Genomic DNA, 15,634 nt, shown 5'->3' with positions numbered 1-15,634 from the left:
TACTTCAGTAGCGAGATCTCCTATGCCGTGGAACTTTGGTCGGCCGCACCTCCCACCAACCTCAAGACACTATGAGGTCTAGAATTCTGGGTGCTGAAGTGGGTCTCACCAGATCTACATATCCAAATCTGTACTATGCTAAAACCTGCAATACACACCGGCAGTCCACAGAGCCCAAGTCAACGTAAGCAGGGGTCGAGGTGTGGCGCCCACACCACATGGAGGAATGGCGCCCCTCTATGTTACCAGGCAGTAATAGGTGGTAGATGACTCTTATCAACCGATGAAATACTACCACTTTGCTTATTGGAGGCTTGAAGTGGTGGAACCCATGTTTAGTCTCTAGAGCTAAGTTCCAGTCAACCCTTCCCTATCTCTTCCATCATGCAGTATGATTGATGACTTTGAGGTTATGATGAACGTCGTGGCGAGAGCCAATATTCCTTACATTTCGAGGATACAGCTCTAAAACGGTGTTCGCAGGCCGGCCGCTAGTTAGTACACCGGACCAAACATATTGCTAACTCTCTAGGAGGCTTCCGGATCAGCTATGTATAATCTTGCTACCTCTACTCTGCCAGATAGTGACTGGAGGGAGACCGAGTAGTGCGTATGCAGGGAGCATTGTCGAGGCCACGTTATGTCAAGGATCTGGGTATATTCTTACCACGTGTACGCCATATCCAAAATTTTCATTACTTCATACAGCATGTCCCACCCACTTTTTATTACTATTGAATACACCATGAATTGTCAAAATAATAGAGCAAGCTTATCTGCGAAAAGATCTAAACCTCCCAAGCACTTCCTAATTCATTTCACAAATATACATGGTCTCAATTCTAATCTCAACGATGTCCATTTCCACTTGCAGTCTGCCAAACCCCATGTACGTTTTCTGACAGAATCTCAGTTATCGGTTGATTCAACTACTGCTCATCTCAGATGCCCAAATTATTCGCTGTATTATTCCTTTCGCCTGAAAGGTGGTACTTGTGAATATGTCCGTTCTGATATTCCCTGTCAGAGACTTGGCAATTTGGAATCTCCTCTCTTTGATCTTCTCTGGCTTAAAATCTCTCTACCTCATTGTGTCAAATTCATCTGTTGTCTTCACCGTTCTCCCAAATCCACTAATCACTTGGAGCTCTTTGACTTCCTCTCTTTGCAACTTGACTTTCTCCAGTCCAACTTTCCTAACAGTGAAGTAATTTTCCTTGGTGATTTTAATGTTCACAACTCTGACTGGCTTCCATTTTCTCGTCACACCAACCCAGCAGGTCGAGATGCTGAGGCTTTTGCAATTACTAATGACCTAGCACAGATTGTTCATTTACCTACAAGAATACCGGACAATCCTAATCATACAGCCAATACGCTTGATCTTTGAGGTTAGCCTGTGCAGACATTGCTCCTTAAAGCTCTTCAAACAGAGAAGTTTTTCCTGATTTATTTTCTGCTTTATTAGTTTAAATTGTCATATTAACTTATTTTCTAGAGTAGCTTTATATTCCTAGTTACGATTCTTAGTTTAAAGTTTAACTTAGACAGATATTTCGTAGATATTACTTAGTATCGGTAACGGTATCAAATCCACGTGTCACAAATTGAACGAGAGGTCTTTTAACCAAATTTAGTCGATTTATTAACCAATTGTTATATCAAATTATCTTCTATAAGTAGATTATAGACCTAGTCAGGATCCTTAGTTTATTCTAAATTGAGATAGCGAGATTTCGAAGCTAATCAATACTTACGAGTCCGTAGAAATACCGTTCGTGAATTCCCGCCATTTTTACACGATAGCATAAGCTTAGTGTAGTATACTGCATAATATAATATTGTCAATTAATCAGTAAATCTACTAATCTTGATAAACTTTATTGTCAATTAAATTGTATTTTTAACTCTATAAATATATATAACGACTTAATCGTAACAAATAATTAATACATAACTATAGTGGTACACGTGATACGAAGTTGTATAAAGGGAACACTAGATACCGAAAAAAAAAAAAAAATAAAAAATATATATATATATATATACAGTATAACATAACTGTTTTGGGATATAACTTAAGGATTTAATTTTTGTTTTAAATTTTATTGAATTAAATTGGAATCATGACTCTGACCAGAGCAGCAAAGCAAAAGGCTCAAGCTAATGGGAGTGCTGTGGTTCAGGGGAGAACTGAGGGGGCAGTTGCCCTCTGAATCACAGTCTATTAAAATGCACTGTTTGCTTGATGTATGCGGACAGTCGGGTACTGGACATGATACTGCCAAGGGGGATGTCTTTGTGTGTGCACGATGTAAGGAGTGCAAGGAAATCAGGCGACAACTCGGCGTTGTTATGGGCCTTTATGAGACCTTGAAGGACAGGGTGGATGCCCTCGAAGGAAATAAATTGAGGGGCCCATCAAGCTCTCAGCTGCCCACATCAACGCCAGAGCTTGCACTTGGTCATCAGGCAACACAGGGGCAGCCCCCTAGGCAGAATGCGCTGGTCCCACAGGAACTAGTAGTTGTTGGTGACTCTAAGGTCAGGGAAACGGGGAACATGCTTTGTAAAAAGGATAGGTGGAATAGGACCAGGGTATGTCTGCCAGGGGCAAAGGTTGATGACGTTGTAGAGCGGATATCATCTTTTAAGGGCACAAAAGGTGATATAGTTGTACACGTTGGCACTAATGATATTAAGAGTAGGAGACCGGCGGAATTACTTAGCAAGTACAGGTCACTGTTGAAAAAAAGCCGTGAATTAGGGTTGAACTTGAAAGTGTCTGCAATTCTGCCCAGACACGATAGGAGGGAGTATATGATGAGAGCCTTGTCGATCAATTTGGCCCTGGAGGGATTGTGCAAGGCTCAAGGGGTAGAATTTTTTTCAGCCTGGACTGTACTTGTTAACAGGAGAGATTGCTTCTACAGGGATGGGATACACTTAAATAGAAAGGGTGCAAGAATTTTTGCTGATGCTGTCGAGGCAGTGTTAGGTGGGTCGGAAACTGCTAGTTGGGGGGGATACAAGGACTAATAGATTAACAGTAGCCACTGGCAGAGGTGGCTACTGTTAATCTGGCACTGCTTCTATTCAAATGAGCAGAAGTCTGAAAAACAAGATGCAGGATATTTCAGAGACTGCTGGTAGTCATTGCGTTACAAGTAAACACATGGGTTGTGTTAGGGTAGCTAAGAATAGAAACAGGTGCATATATACCTGCGTGTACACCAATGCTAGGAGTTTGGTAAATAAATTTGATGAATTTGAGGTATTGCTCAAAACATCAAAGGCAGATATTGTTGGGATATCAGAGACGTGGTGTCACACAGATATAAGTAATGCGGAACTGGAATTTGGGGAATACAATGTATATAGAAAGGATAGACAGGACAGGAGGGGAGGAGGGGTTATGCTATTAATTAAGAAACACATAAAGTCAAAGGAAGTAAAGCCAGTTGACATCGATGGACAGGGCAGGGTCGAGTCAGTTTGGTGTGACATAAGCATAGGGAAATCAAAATTGAGAGTAGGAGTGTGCTATAGGCCTAATGACTCTGATGAGTATAATAATCTATTGTACAGGGAAATAGAGTGGGCCAGTAAATCAGAGAGTCTTATAATGGGGGATTTTAATTTCCCAGATATTGACTGGAATTTGTGGGTTGGTCACTCGCACACTAGCAAGGCTTTTGTGGATTTATTGGATGATTGTTTTCTACATCAGCATGTTCGTGAGGCAACAAGAGGGAGCAATACTCTTGATCTGATTATCAGTAGTGATTCTTCATGCATTAAGAACCTGCAGATAAATGAACCACTAGGTGGCAGTGATCACAGTGTGTTGAAGTGGGATTTACTCAAGGAGGTAACTACCATCAGAGGTAAAGGGAAGGGTTTTTGTTTTCGTAAAGGCGACTATGATGGTCTGAGACAGTATTTAAATTCTATACAGTGGGACCAACTGATGATGTTACCAACAGCAAACTCAAAATGGGAAGCATTCAAGGAACTAATCTTGGTGGCTACCAGGCTTTACATACCAACTAAGAAATGTTGTTCACGGTTTAGGCCTAAATGGTTGTCAGATGGACTAATGAGACATGTGGCAGAGAAGAAAAATGCATGGGATACATACAAATTAATGGGTGACATGGAAGCCTATGATAGATATAAGTTGGTCTGTAACCAAGTCACAAAGGAGATTAGGCAGGCAAAGGCAGACTACGAAAAATCCTTGGCAAAGGATGCAAAGAAAAACAGAAAGGAGTTCTTTACATACTTGAACTCGAGAAGGAAAGGGATGAATCAGATTGGTCCACTAGATATTGATGGTTCAACAGTTGAGGATCCTGCTCAGGTGGCTAACAATCTAAACGAGTATTTTGCATCTACATTCACGCATGAGGAGTTATTCAGGAAGGAGAATGATGTAGGTAAAGTAAACATTGGCAGTGAGCTGGATGATTTTGTAATAACTGAGAGGAAAGTGGAGGAGAGATTGTTGAGGATAAACATAAAAAAGGCACCTGGGGTGGATGGGATCTATCCAGTTATATTAAAGGAGGCAGCAAAGGAAGTATGCAGACCCCTAGCCATAATTATGAGAGCTTCTTTGGACTCAGGGGAGGTACCCATAGACTGGAGATGTGCAAATGTAACCCCAATTCACAAAGGAGGATCAAAGGCTGACACAAGTAATTATAGACCTGTTAGTTTAACTTCTGTTCCAGGTAAATTAATGGAGGCACTGGTTAAAGAAGCACTGCAGGATCATCTAGACAAGAATTCAGTTATAGCTCAGACGCAGCATGGTTTTGTTAAGGGCAGGTCTTGCCTGACCAATTTGATTGGATACTATGATGTAGTCACAAAAGAACTGGATGCAGGGAATAACTTTGATATTATATATTTGGATCTTAGAAAGGCTTTTGATACTGTTGCACATGGAAGACTGCTGCACAAATTGGAGCAGTGTGGCATTGGAGGCAAATTGCTGCTATGGATAAGGGGATGGTTGAGTGGCAGAAGACAGAGAGTGGTAATCAATGGACACTGCTCAACGTGGACTAATGTTATTAGTGGAGTTCCTCAAGGTTCAGTTTTGGGTCCATTGTTGTTTTCGGTGTTTATGAATGATATTGATGATGGGATATCAAGTTTAATGTCTAAGTTTGCAGATGATACAAAGGTTGGCAGGGTCGTTAAGGACACTACTGACGCTATGCTGCTGCAACAGGATCTGGAAAGGTTGAACAGATGGGCTGAGAGGTGGCAAATGAAGTTTAACATTGACAAATGTAAAGTACTACATATGGGTAACAGTAACCCCAGAGCAATGTATCAACTCTGCGGTACTACACTGACAGTGGTGGTGAATGAAAAGTACCTGGGGGTAATTGTGCAGGCAGATATGAAGTTCTCTGAGCAGTGCAGACGAGCTGCAAGAGTAGCTCATGGTGTCTTGTCAATGATATACAGGAATTTTTCTAGCAGGGATAAGGAGGTGATTATTCCCTTGTATAAGGCAATGGTTAGGCCACATCTTGAGTACTGTATACAGGTCTGGAGGCCTCATTTCAAGAAGGATGTAGAGCTGCTGGAACGGGTACAGAGAAGGGCAACAAGATTAGTAAATGGAACAAAGGGTTGCTCTTACGAAGAAAGGCTTAGGTTTTGCAAATTACAGAGTCTGGAGACTAGGCACCGGCGAGGTGATCTGATAGAGGTGTATAAGGCTTTGAATGGTTTGAGCATGCTCAATGCCAATGGGATTCTTCATCTTTCTCAGAATAATCACCTCAGAGGGCATAAATTCAAATTGAGGAAGGACGGATGTCGGATAGATGTGCGGAAATTTGCCTTTGGCCAGCGGGTGGTTGGTTGGTGGAACAGACTTCCATCACTTGTTGTTGAAGTTGATAGCCTAAACAAATTTAAAGCTCAACTGGACAGGTATTTCGAACGAACGAAGGGGTGAAATGGGAGAGGGTTTTTTTTTTTTTTTTTTTTTTGGCTGATGCTGAATAAGCTTGCTTTCTTGCATCATATGCCTCTACTAATGGTAATGCTAATGCTAAAAACAACCCTTCTAAGTACACGGTTGAAGTGAGAGGCTCTTTAGGCACTTCAGAACACAACTTGGCGATTGTCTCTTCTCCAATGGAACCTTTATCTCATGGCTATTCCCAACCTCGTGTTGTTTGGCATTACAAGAATGCAAAATGGGATGACCTGAGATACTTCTTTTCCTTGGTCGGATTACTGTTTCAAAACTTTTGATGTCAACGTTTGTTCAGATCGTGTCAGTGAAATTATTCTTGCAGGAATGGAATCCTTTATCCCACACTCAACTTTCAAATCTCGTCCTTTGTCTAAACCTTGGTTTTCCAATAAATGCGCTAAGGCTGTTCAAGAGAAGAATGTTGGATATCGTAATTGGCTTGTTTCTAATTCTTAAGTTTCATTTTCTGCCTACACCAAAGCTCGCAACAATTGTAAAGCAGTTATTAATCAGTCCAAACTAGAGTTTGAACAGGCTAAGAGTAGAAAACTTGCTTCTTGCCCTAATAGTAGCCGAGCATTTTGGTCTCTTGCCAAAGCTATTGGCCCCAACTTTTGCCCATCTCTGCTCCCACCTCTGTCAAAACCAGATGGTTCTCTTGTCACTTCAGCCAAGGATAAAGCTGACCTGCTAGCATCCCATTTTTCTTCCAGCTCATGTATTAATGATCTTGGTAAAACACCTCCTACCATTCCCAACACGCTCCATTCAATGCCTCCTGTGGTCTTCCGTCAGAAGGATTTTGATGAATCTTGATGCTAAGAAAACTCCAGGTCCTGATGGTATTTCTCCACTTGTTCTCAAAACCTGTGCTCCTGAACTTACTCCTATTCTTTGCCGCCTTTTTTCACTTTCTTATTCCAAAGGTGTTTTTCCTTCTGCTTGGAAATTTGCTCATATCCAGCCAGTTCCTAAAAAGGGTAAAAAATCCCTCCCATCCAATTATCGTCCCATTGCAATTACTTCTACTCTTTCTAAAGTAATGGAGAAATAAATTAACCGCCAACTCCTAAACTACCTAGAAACCTTCCGTCTGATCAACGATCGCCAGTATGGATTCCGTCAGTGTCGATCCACTTGTGATATTCTGGCTTATGTTACCCATTTATGGACTAATTCAATGGAAAGGTTCGGTGAAACACCAGTAGTTGCTCTTGACATCTCAAAAGCTTTTGATCGTGTTTGGCATAAAGGTCATCTAAGCAAGCTTCTCTTATGGTTTGCCAACTGTTTTTAGTAATTGGTTATCCAGTTTTCTCTCTGATCGCTCACTGAGGGTGATGGTAGATGGCTCTCTGTCTTCTAACTTCTCCACTAATGCCGGTGTCCCCCAAGGTTCAGTTCTTTCCCCCACTCTTTTCCTCTTGTATATTAATGACCTTCTTCCATTGACTGGAAATCCTATCCATATTTTTGCCGAAGATAGCACATTGCATTCCACTTTCCATTTTGAGAAACCTTGTCCTGCTCAATCAGTTTCAACTTCTCGAAAATCTGCTACCAGTTCCTTAAATACCGATCTTCAGGTAATTCACCAGTAGGGCAAAGACAACTTAGTTGATTTCAACCCTTCTAAAACTCAGTCTTGTCTTATATCTCGCAAAAAGGATTCTTCTGCTCCTATGATTATCTTTAGTGACACTCCGATTTCTAGGCAAAATGATATATCTCTTTTGGGGATTATCCTGACTTCTAATCTCTCTTGGCAGAAGCACATTACAAATACTGCTTCCTCTACATCTAAGAAACTTGGTTTCCTCTTTCGCTCTCGGCATTACTTTTCTTCCAAACAGCTGCTCACTCTGTATAAATTGCAAATCTGCCCTGCCATGGAATATTGTTCCCACATCTAGGGTGTTGCCCCCAAAACCTCTCTCAGGCTTCTTGATTCCATTCAGAAGAGGGCAGTTAGGTTAATTAATGATTCATCTTTAACAGAGTCTCTCCACCCGCTTTCTCATAGACTGTTTCTGCTTCATGCCTCTTGTACAGATACTTCCATGGGCACTGTTCTTCTGAATTGGCTTCTATAATTCCCGCTCCTCTCTTTCAAAACAGTCCGAACACATGCCGCCACCAGCCAACATCCATTTACTGTCCAACTTCAAACCCACAGAACCAACTTTTCAACTTCCTCATTTATTCATTCAACTGCCGTTTTCTGGAACAACCTTCCTTCATATGTCTTTCCTGAAAATTACAATCTACAGAAGTTCAAGTCCAATGTCAACAAATATCTTCTTTCTTCTTCTCAACCTCCAACCCAAGCACAGTACTAAGTTATTTGGTTTTTAGGAGCATTAGCAACTAAGGCCATATTGCTCCGGGATATGCGGTGGTCATTCCCTGACCTTTCCGCATCCTCCGTATTTGGTGGTGATGGGCTCGAACCACGGTCTAATCAAGAAGCGTGTGCTATGCACTGCTGCTCCTTCCCACCTGGCTACGGAGGCGCCTGTACAGTAATAAGTACTATAGGTTCTAATTCCTCGCGTGTTTGGGGTTCACATAAAAAAAAAAAAAAAACTCTCAACACCGACTTGCACCTATGGTCGATTGAGATGACATTTTGGGCTATCTTACTGTATGTTAATGGCAGGTTTGCAAGTACCAATGTCATTTTATATTATGCTTAATTTGTAGTCTTGTTTTTTATTAAGATTAATTCCCTGTTCAGATATTTTGTCTTTAAAGACTGTGACACACTGCTTTATTTACTATTATTAATTTATTTAGTTTTGTTACTTGTACTGGGCATATGTCTTTAGTCTTGCTTTTAATTTTATAACTTAAATCAACATGCCTTTATATATATATATAAAGTTTGTACAAATTTGTATTAATATATTGAATAAAGTGTGCATAAATAGATGTGAAATAGATGTTGAAAAAGGAGTGTAATAGGGTAGATATCTACTAATTTTACTTTACAGTTCTCCCAACTTCTATTGACTTAGTAATTCTGCCCATAAATTTCTTAATTCATCATAACTTTTACGATATTAACATTCTTTCACCTTTCACATATCTACTACACTTCTTTTTGAACTATCGTGACCCTCCTAGTTACTGGCACTTTGTGTAACTTTCACATCCATTTATGCATACTTTATTCAATAGATTAATACATCTTATATATACTTTTGCATCCTTTAATGCTGCTTTGCACTTTTAGGTGCATCTGTCATACCTGACTTATTAATCTTTCATTTACTGAAACCATTTCATCAACTGAATACCTTTTTATCCTATGTAACTTTTTTTTAAACATTACCTTTAATGGGTTACATTTAATAATCATTTATATATATATATGAATGAATGCTAAATTACTTTTGTTAAAGATAATAACTAACTCAGTAATAAGGCAGTCAAAATTTAGTCACAGATAATTGTGTTCCAAATTTTCCATTGATTCCAGATTCTTTGTAGTTTTTACGTAGTATACAAAAAAAAAAAAAAAAAAAAAAAATTAGTGGCTCTGGTGTTAGCAGCTGAATGATGCAGGGTTTTTATTTCATGGGATGCCAGGCCTAATATAATAAATAAATAAAGGAAAAGAATTAAATAAAAATTAAAACTAAAGTCAAAAGGAGTTCAGTTCATTAAACAAGAGTTTAACGAACATAAAACAAGAGTTGAGGTTGGTCAAAGTGACCAGATGTAGATTTATGGAGTTAAGATCAAATATAATGGCCAGACATTGGCTAAAATGCAGCCTAGGAGATTAAGATGACAGTCATGTGTGCCAGTTGCAATAAACATTAATAAATAAAGAATTTATATATACACTACTGTATATAAAATTATGGGTAATTATAGCAGGTTTCAGTACCGCGAGACCAGTGCACCTGTCTCACTGTACTGAAACCTTTTATTATTACATACCTGAACCCAGTATTGTGTATTACATAAAATTCTGTATTTATTAATGTTTATTGCAACTGGTACACATGACTCATCTTAATTTCCTTCTACGCTACATTTTAGCCAATGTGTGGCCATTGTATTAAAAAATCATTAAAAATACAGTAAACCCCCGCTATTCGCAGTATCTGCGGTCGCTGATTTAATATAAAATGAAACCTAAAAATGTGAATTTTTAAAGCACCGTGAACATTTTTCGCCATAAAAAAACACGGGCGTGGCTAAAATTATCTTTTCCGGTCAAAACAGAGCTCAGTGGGTGGAGGGAAGAGGGGTGACAAAATCGCGAGCGTGGATATTTCACGCTAATCCTTGTGTGTTATGTGCTTGTCATGGAAGGTTTCGTCGTTTGCTTTTAATTTATATGCTTATAAATTGAATAAATTTATCAATTTATAAATTGATATGCTTACAAAAATGATAAATCTACCGTTTTGCAGTGTAAAACAGACTTTTTCGAGTGTGTTAATGGAAGAAAGTGACTTTGTGGGCAAGTTCTTTCTAACTCATACAAAAATATGGCTACGAATAACAAGGAAAATGTGAAAAGATCAAAGAAGGTGATGACATTGGCGAATAAAATTGAGTTATTAGATAAAATTTCTAATGGTGAAAGTGTCTCCTCAGTGGCAAAATATTATAAAAATCAATTAGTCAACGGTACGATCAATCAAGAAATCGGAAGAAAACATCCGCCATAGTGTCCGTGAAAACGCGCTAATTGCTTCAAAAATTTGCTCTGTATCTGGTGATGTTAAATTAGAAAAAATGGAAAAAGCTTTAAATCTATGGATAGAAGACCGAACTCAAAATAAAATTCCGTTAAGTTCACTCATCATTCGTGAAAAGGCAAAACTCCTTTATCAAACTGGTGATAGCACTGGCGGGATAAGTTTTTTAGCTAGCAAAGGCGCTGGTTTGAAAGATTTGTTTGAAATTTCTAATAAATATTACATTTAATATTAAATTGTTTCTTATTTTCATTTCGATGCCATATGCTTGCATTTCACTATGTACATAGTCATATTATGAAGGTACATATAATACATACATACATAGACAAAATTTTAGACTAGTTTTTCTTATATATTTCATACTTTGGAACGGAACCCCTTTATTACTAAGGGAGCCATAACTCAGTATTCACGGCATTTCTCAGGAACGTATCCCCCGCGAATAGCGGGGGTTTATTGTATTTAAAAAAATTGCTTATTGAATTATTATATACGTGTGAAAACACCATATTACACTTAAGAAATAAATATAAAGTATAAGAAGTAGAAAAAAGAGGGGAAAAAGAAAAATGTAGGGGCGAAAATACACGGATTTGAACTGAGGAAGGAGAAAACCACTGTCTGCAGTGTTCCCACCCAGATACCATAACCATTGCTTTGCTATCCTTGAAATAATAATAAAATTCTTTAATAAATTAACTGGTATACATGTTTAGATTCCCTGCACAGATAACTAGAGGAATCTTACAAAACATTCACTATACAAGTGACCAATCACAAAAATACAAAGTTCAGCTACAAAGTAACCATTAATACAATCGTTGATTGTATTAATGGTTACTTTGATAGAATATATGTCAGCATCTGTAAAGATGCTGACATATATTCCATGCTGCTACTGAGAGATAAGCTTTGCTAATACAAATATCAGTATCTTTCTTACAACTCTAGCATCAAAATTCAGATACTTTTGATATTGATTAAAAGATACCGATAAAGACTGAAACATGTTTATAACTTTCTTGTGGACAGTTCACTAGACTAAAACAAGTGGGAGCTGTCATCTAGAAATATCTAGATTTAAATTATTTAATTTTTCGATAAATCATTACTTTGATTAATATCAATACATTAATCATATTAATTAATGTAATAACTTATTAATTGCTATTAACAGTAGGTTTTTTTTTAACATTTCATTAAATATTTCCCAGTTGTATCAATTATTACGATAAATTACCTTAAATGTTCTTTCGGAAATAGGTGGAATTGCACTCCAGCTTTGTTGCAAAAGCAATACATGTACTTCTTTCTATCCACGATGTCAGTAGACAACTACACAAATAATTATAATTTTAATAATGATAAAAGCAATGTAAATCGAACTTGCGATGCTCCATAACACTAATAAAATCCAAATACAGTAACGGCTTTATTACCATTGGGCATGTGCGTTAGTACTCTCTGGGTTTTGATAGCTGCGTTAGTTCCATGTTCATACAATGATGGTGCTGGGAGTAATTGAGCAAGCGTCCACTCTGTATCTTACTACTCTGTGTCCGGAGGAAAGGTGAGGTTTGGAATAAGTTCCAGCTTTTTACTAGAAATTAATATATCTATCTTGTATAGGATTAATAGTCCTTAGTTAATTAAATTTTCCTACTACATTTTCAAGAGATTTCAAAAATTCCCTCTTCTTTTGAAAATAAATTATTTTCCTCAATATTTTAGAGATTTTAAAATATTTAAAGATAACTAACATTTTAAAGATTAATTTGCAATGTGATTCTATCTAAATATTCACTTTAATAACACTATTCTTGAAAACAAATTAGGATATAGTTAATATAAAATTAGTATTCTGGAGTGTAGAAAAAGTTCTTAAACAGTTTAGTGGTGTGAATATTGTTCTTCTCGATTCAAGAAACTGTTTCAATTTGTTTAAGTTTCTTCTCTAAACTCTCCTTTAATGATACACCTATCCAGAATAATATAATATTCTGTAATGATCTGCAGACGTTGTAATAAAGTCAAAATGAAATTATTAAAAAAAATTAGTAGAAATCGGATAAGAAATTCCCGCATAAGGAGTTTCCCTCTTCTAAGTTTGTTTGGTTTCTCAATTCCCAATTTCAACTGTATATATTGTAATGTATTATTTTCCCCCTCCGAAGTTTCCCCGTTAAACAGCTTCCACACATAACGCACGTGATAAAGAAACACATTATTATTATTAGCCATTCGATGCATGGAAGCCTGCTGCACCAGCCAAAAGAAATTCCTGAGTTACCCTGAGAGAGAGAGAGAGAGAGAGAGAGAGGAATCACCAAGAAAGAGAAGGATTGATACCCAGCTCAGAACCCTTGGTTTGCCAAGCCCATACTCACCAAATGTGAGCCCCTGGGGTGAATATTATGTTTCCCCACTTAATACATTTTTTAACTATAGACTGTCTTTATTTTATATTAAAAATATAAAACAATATAAACACTTTGGTAATCGAACAAGTTAGTGCACAGCATCATTTTAACTCATAGTAAAACACCGAAATAGCATACTTTTTTACATCTCATATTGTGATTGCCTTCACGAATTAGTATTAGTATTGGCCGCATGGTGTAAGAAAGGCTATGGCTTTCTTGCACCAGCCAAAAAAAAAACAAAAAAAAATCTGAACACAACAATGATAAAAAAAATAAAAATAAATAAATAATATTAATTAATAAAAAAAAAGGAAATTAAGCCTATCATCCTATGCGTTTCCCTTACCCGAAGGTACTATCCAGATGACCTTTGAATTTCCCCAAACCGTCGGCCTCTACCACCCATGAAGGCAACTTATTCCAGTAATTTATAATTCGCTGGCTAAAACATTATTATTAGATAGTTTAATATCAGAGTTGCTCTGATATTAAACTATCTTCGACAGTGGAAGTTCAATATCAGGGCAACTCGTTGTGAAGGCATTCACAATATGAATATAGTATTAGCATTGGCCGCCAAAAAAAAAAAAAAAAAAAATCCGAACACAACAATGATAAAAAAAAATAAAAATAAATAAATAATATTAATTAATAAAAAAAAGGAAAATAAGCCTATCATCCTATGCGTTTCCCTTACCCGAAGGTACTATCCAGATGACCTTTGAATTTCCCCAAACTGTCAGCCTCTACCACCCATGAAGGCAACTTATTCCAGTAATTTATAATTCGCTGGCTAAAATATTATTATTAGATAATTTAATATCAGAGTTGCTCTGATATTAAACTATCTTCGACAGTGGAAATTCAATATCAGGGCAACTCGTTGTGAAGGCATTCACAATATGAATATAACAAAATTGATGCCATTTCACCTACTGGTTTTTGGTGAGTATCAAGGGGGGGGGGGGGGGGCCCTAGGCAGTGCAGAAAGAGTCCTTCTGCTGCGCAGGACAATGGCTATATTGGGCTCCCTTCGTCCATGGTTTGCCATTGTACCGTCTATACATTGTACGGTTATTGTTAAAAGGCCCCGCGTTAAGACTAGTTGGCCTCCCTGCGAGAGTACACTGTATGCCCTGGCGAATGGGCTTGAAGCGCCACCACTACAGTTTTCTGTTGTTTTTGACAGTCAAATCAATTTTCAACACATTCATACACATATGGTGTAGTACTTTCGATAAAATATCTAAAAGCAAGGTGATAGTAATGTTTTACATCCCCTCTATCAGCAGTTGTTTCTAAGCTTAAGGTCATCAATTCGGATTTTCAACCTATCAAAATGTATGTCTCTTTTGTGAAAATACATACAAACAAGATGTTAATTTTGTATCTATCCCCTCGTACGTGCTAGGAGGGATTGAATGGGGAGTGCAAAATCAGAAAAAAAGTACTTAATTTGGTGTAAGGAGCATGTCAAATGGATCTCCGAGCAGTGGAAGTCAGTTATTTTCTCGGATGAGAAGAAATTCCACTTGCATGGCTCTGATGGGAGATGCGAAATCGAAATATTTTTTCTTCCTGTGAATACTTACCATGTTCATCGTCTTTAAATATCTGATATAAAATATTACATCAGATGATACAACAAATACAACGGAAATTTTTAGAAGATTTAAATTCGCATACTAATGAGGGAACGAAATTTAAAAGAGAAATTCGGGTATGCATTAGTTTCAGGTCGTTGTTGAGAATTTTTTTAGAGAACAATAAAGATTCGGACTACAAGACTACAGTTGAAAACATTTTAGAGCGAACTTCATGAAGTTGGGTTGCAACGTGATTGTCGCGGTACATTTTTACACTTCCACATTTGGAAGTGAATTGTTCATCATCATCATCATCAGCCATTTTCAATCCACTGCAGGATGAAGGCCTCTCCAGCAACTTTCCAGTTCCTTCTGTTTTGAGCACTGGCCATCCATTTACTACTCAAAAACTCATCAATTTCATCTATCCATCTCCGCCTTTGTCTTCCAGGTTTTCTTCTAGCTCCTCTTGGGTACCATTCTGTTATTTTCTTAGTCCATCTGTCATCATGTCTTCGAGCTATGTGTCCTGCCCAAGACCATTTTAGTTCTTTAGTTTTGATAAGAATGTCCTTTACTTGAGTTTGCTGCCTAATCCATGTGTTTCTCTTCTTATCTAACAGTCTGATTCCCAATATAATTCGTTCCATTCTTCGCTGTGTAGTTCTTAGCTTCTCTTCCATTCTTTTGGTGAGTGCCCAAGTTTCACTTCCATAAGTCATGGTGGGGAGTATACATTGATTCATTATTTTACGTTTCAGACAAACTGGCATATTGCTCTTCAGTATGTGACTATATTTCATGAATGTTATCCATCCAAAATTTATTCTTCTCTTGACTTCCAGCCATTTATCATTATTACAGCTAATAACTTGTCCCAGATAAATATATGACTCC

This window comes from Mastigoproctus giganteus, chromosome 12, assembly GCF_048544385.1.
Source record: "Mastigoproctus giganteus isolate SK-2022 chromosome 12, ASM4854438v1, whole genome shotgun sequence".
Lineage (NCBI taxonomy): Eukaryota > Metazoa > Arthropoda > Arachnida > Uropygi > Thelyphonidae > Mastigoproctus > Mastigoproctus giganteus.
This window is presented reverse-complemented; position numbering follows the sequence as displayed.